This window comes from Hypanus sabinus, unplaced genomic scaffold, assembly GCF_030144855.1.
Source record: "Hypanus sabinus isolate sHypSab1 unplaced genomic scaffold, sHypSab1.hap1 scaffold_766, whole genome shotgun sequence".
NCBI classification, from domain to species: Eukaryota; Metazoa; Chordata; class Chondrichthyes; order Myliobatiformes; family Dasyatidae; genus Hypanus; species Hypanus sabinus.
The window spans coordinates 39,657-45,012 of record NW_026781617.1 but is presented as its reverse complement, the minus strand read 5'-3'; positions in this window follow the sequence as shown (position 1 = coordinate 45,012).

The following is a 5,356-nucleotide window of genomic DNA, read 5'->3' as shown; positions in this document are numbered from 1 at the left end:
GGGTCTCGGCTCGAAACCTCGACTGATTATTCAGTGACATAGATGATGCCGGTCCTGCTCAGATTCCCCAGCATTCTGTGTGTTACCATGGTTACGAAAGATTTGCGAGGTGGAGCGTGTGGGGCTGTGGGTAGGGTCACTGTGAAACAACTTCAAATCATATCCCAGGTTTTAGAATATTCTTCGGGAATTAAGCTGTGAATAATTAATGATTTCGAATCTTTATTTTAATAAACCCGTTTCCTCTGCTATGAATTAGTGATCACAGAGAAATGGAAAAGTACAACACGAAAACAGGCCTTTCGTTTGCGCCTCTTAATCTGCCCAATCCCATCGAGCTCCACCTGGGTTAAATCCCTCCATACCTCTTTCATCCAAGCAGTCTCTCTGAGGCAGAGATAGAACTCGAATGTAACGTGTAGCTGGCATCTCGTTCCACGCTTTCACGACCCACTAAGTCAAGATGTTTCCCGTCATGTTCCTTTTAAACTTTTCAAACCTTAACGATGACCTCTGCTTGTAGCTCCACCCAACCTCAGTGGAAAACGACTGCTTGCATTTACTATATCTATACCCCTCATAATTTTGTCTACCTCTGTCAGACCTCCTCTCGATCCTCTTCGTTCAAAGGAATAAATTTCGAATCTATTCAAACTGTCCCCATAACTCAGGTCCTCCATATCTATTATTTTATTTAAAAGTTCTAAAATATGTTTTTATATATTTAGTTGCACTGCAGATGATGCGAGTCTGAGGTAAAAATGAAATGCTGGAACCTCTCTGCAAAGACTGCTGTAAATGTCACCGGCATTTTCGATGCGGTTTCGAGACCCCAGGTTTCCTTTAAATTACGCTGAAGATTCCATCACTCCTCCCTGCAGCAGAACTGGTTAAACACAATAGTAAACTGACTTCGTTCACAGCCGAATGAGAGTGAATCGTCGAACTGGTTGGAATCGATTTCAGCAGAAAGGCCGCTCCCTTTTCTGAGGAATGCGGGACCATACACCTGCTTCCAAACATACCTGAGCTCCGAGTTTCACAAAGCAACAGCCCGCATCTTCCGAATCAATCAATAATCTAAAGTCTTCCCCCCTTCCTTCCTTTCCTGCCCCACTGAAGGGTCTCGGTACGAAACCTCGACCTCAGTTGCATCGGTGCTGCCGGTTCTGCTGTGCGTCCCCAGCATTTAGTGTGTTACCATGGATACGAAAGGTCTGAGAGAGGGAGTCTGTGGTGCAGTGGGTAGGGTCACTGTGTAACAACTTCATACCATATCCTAGGTGTTAGTATATTCTATGGGAATTAAGGTGTGAATAATTAAACCTGATAATGTTTTCCGATCTGTATTTAATCAACTGGTGGTATTTGCTATGAATTTACGATCACGGAGACATGGAAAAGAGCAACACCAAAACAGGCCTTTCGGCTGAGCCATTTAAACTACCTAATCCAGTCGAGCTATACCGGGGTTCCCATCGAAACTGTCCGTTAATGGTTGAAATCGAACTCGCATGTAACACGTGTAGCTGGAAGCTTGTTCCGCACTCTCACGACTCTCTGAGTGAAGATGTTTCCTGTCATGTTCCTCTTAAACGTTTCATCTTCAACCCTTAAACCATGACCTCTGCTTGTAGCTCCACCCAACCTCAGTCGAAAACGACTTCTGGCATTTACCCTCTCTCTACCCCACATAATTTTGTCTACCTCTGTCAGATCTCCTGTCGATCTTCTTCGCTCAAAGGAATAAATTTTGAACCTATTCAGTCCTTCCTTTTACTCAGCTGCTCCAGACCCGGCATTTGTAGTTTATATATATTTAAAAACTGCAGATGATTGGAGTCTGAAGTAAAATTAAATTAAAAAATAAAACTTAATTACATTAAATTTAAATTAAATTTATATATTTAAAAGCTGCAGATGATTGGAGTCTAAAGTAAAAGTAAAATTAAATTAAAAAATAAAACTAAATTAGATTAAATTTAAATTAAACTAAATTTATATATTTAAAAGCTGCAGATGATTAGAGTCTGAAGTAAAAGTAAAATGCGGGAAACTCGCTGCAAACAGGCACCAGTTGTCACCGTAACCTTGTGGGTTCAAGGACCCCAGGCAGTTTTCTTTAAATCACGTTAAAAATTCAATCGCTCTTCCCTGCAGCAGAAATAGTAAAGCACAATATTAAAGTGACGTTGCTCACGCCCGAATGAGAGTTAGTGGCGGAACCGGTAGGATTTGATATCAGTCCGAAAGGCCGCTCCCTGTTCTGAAGAATGTGCGGGTCCAGACAGCTGATAACAGACACATTCCTGAGCTCCGAGTCTCACAAAACAACAACCCACCAGTTCCAAAGCAATGACTCATCCGGCGTCTTCACTGATCGGTGAGAGGGAGCGTTTGGGGCAGGAGGCGGGGCAGTTTGAAACGACCTCGAACATGAATCATCCGGCCTCTTCACAGATCGGTGAGAGGGAGCGTTTGGGGCAGGAAGCGGGGCAGTTTGAAACGACGTCGAACCGTATACAAGTATATCCGCGAATATCCTTAGCGAATTTAAGTGTGAATAATTCAACATCAGAAATTTATTTCGAATTTATTGAGTAATCAATCGGGTGGACTGTTATGAATCAGCGACCAAGCACTCAGAGTCATAGAGTTAAAGTGTCAGAGAATAGTACAGCACAGAAAAAGGACCTTCGGCCGAGCCATTTAACCTGCCTTACTCCCGTCGACCTGCACCGAGACCATATCCACCATATAGCGATCTTCTAAACTATCTCAAACGATGAGATCGAGCTCGCATCCAACATTTGTGCTGGCAACTCGTCCCACACTCTCACGACCCTCGGGCTGAGGAAGTCTCACATCATGGTCCACTTCATCTCTTCAACTTTCACCCTTAACCCATCACCTCCGGTTGTGGTCCCACCAACATTAGTGGAAAAAGCCAGTTTTCATTTACCCTATCTATAACTCTCATAATTGTGTATACCGCTATCAAATTTCCTCTCAATCTTCTATATTCTAATGAATACAATTTTAATCTATTCCATATTCCTCTATAACTCAGGTCATCCAGAGCCGGCCAGATTCCTGTAAACTTTCTCTGCTCTCTTTCCGGCTGAGTTACATCTTCCCTGTAGGTAGCTGGCCAGAACTGCGATCAACACTTCATATTAGGCTGCACCACAACTTCAACGTAACATCCCATCTCCTGTTCTCCGTACGTTGATAGATGAAGGACAATGTCGGAAAACTTCCTCTGAGACCCCATTCATCCGTGTCGACATTTTTACAGGTGGTCCAGACATTGCAGTATTCCTCACTGCCGCCCACACTTCCAAGCTTGGCGTTATCCTCAAATCTGCTGATCCAGTTCACCGCATTATAATCCCGATCGTTGATATAGATGTAAACAGTAAAGGACGTAGCAGCGATCCCTGCGACACTCCGCTAACATAGGCCTCCAGTCAGAAAGACAACCATCGGCTACCACTCTCTGATCTCTCCAACAAAGGAAATATCTCATCCACTTTACTGCCTCATATTGAATGCCGAGTGACTGAACCTCCTTTTACAACTTCCTATGCGGGATATTGTCAAATGTTTTCCTAAAACCCGTGTAGACAACATCTACCGCCTTGCCTTCATCGAACTACTCTATAACAGTGATTGGACATGAGTTACTACAAAATAAGCCATGCTGACACTCCTTAATCAGTCCATGTCTATCCAAATACTCATACATCCGGTCACTTACAATAAATTTACAATAGTTTCCCCACCAATGATAACAGGCTCAACGGCCTGTAATTACATTGTTTGTTTTAAAGCCTTTCTTAAACAGAGGAGCAACATCGGCTATCCTGCAATCCTCTGGTCGAAGGATGATTTAATAACTCTGCTAGCACCCGATATTTTCTGCATTTGCCTACTGCAGGGTCGGAGGGTGCACCTTGTCAGGTCCTGGAGATTGATCCCCCTAATTTACCTCGAGGCAGCAAGCAACTCCTCTCTAATGTGTATGGCCCATGAGGTTGGTGTCGTTTTACCTTACCTCTGTAGACGTTCTCTCCATATCCTGAGTAACTACAGATGGACACTAAATGTATCCTTTTGGCTGCACACACAGTTTATCATTCAGATCTCCCAGAGGACCAAGTCTGTCCCTTGCAATCCCTTTCCTCTTAACATATCTGCAGCATCCCTGAGGATCTGCTAAGGCAACATCGTGCCCCCTTTTGACCCTCCTGATTTCGTGCTTAAATGTTACCTTCAGTTACTTGCAGTCCGTAATAACCTCTTTTCAACAGGGGTTTCCTGTGGCTTTCCATCTCTGAGTCCCTGGCAGACTTCGCCTTGCCAGCACACTGGAGTCTCCGGCGACCTCTGCTGGTGACTAAAACATGCCCGAGATTTAATCCATTCAGAAGGAAATCTGCAGATGCTCGTAATTCAAGCCCACCCTGACCGAATATAAGGTGTTGTTCCTCCAACCTTACACTTTGTCCCTCACCACCATTCAGGGCCCCAGACAGTCCTTCCAGGTGAGGCGACACTTCACCTGAGCCGGCTGGGATGATATACTGCGTCCGGTGCTCCCGATGCGGCCTTATCTATATTGGCGAGAACCAACGCAGGCTGGGAGACCGTTTCGCTGAACACCTACGCTCTGTCCGCCAGAGAAAGCAGGATCTCCCAATGGCCGCACATTTTGATTCCACGTCACATTCCCATTAAGATATGTCTATCCATCGCTTCCTCCACTGTCAAGATGAAGCCACACTCAAGTTGGAGGAACTCTTTATATTTGGTAGCCTCCAACCTGATGGCATGAACATTGACTTCTCTAACTTCCGTTAATGCCCCTCCTCTCCTTCTTACCCCATCCCTCATTTTATTATTATTATTATTATTATTATTATTACTACTAATAATAATAATTCCCCTTTTCTTTCTCTTTCTCCCTCTGTCTCTCTCACTATAACTCCTTGCTCATTCTCTAGGCTCCCCTCCCCCTTTCTTTCTCCCTCGACCTCCCGTCCCGTGATCCTCTCCCTTCTCTAGCCTCGTATTCCAATCAACTTTCCAGCTTCCATCCCTCCCTCTCCTGTCTTCTATCATTTCGGATTTCCCTCTCCCCCTCCCACTTTCAAATCTGTTACTATCTCTTCTTTCACTTAGTCCTGACGAAACGTCGACAATGCTTCTCCTTATAGATGCTGCCTGACCTGCTGCGTTCCACCAACAATTTTTGTTTGTGTTTAGTCAGGAGAACCAGCAGGAATGGAATTTACAGAAGTGAGGATGCAATTGAATATGTTCGTTTGCATCGAGAAAGATAAGGACAGATAAA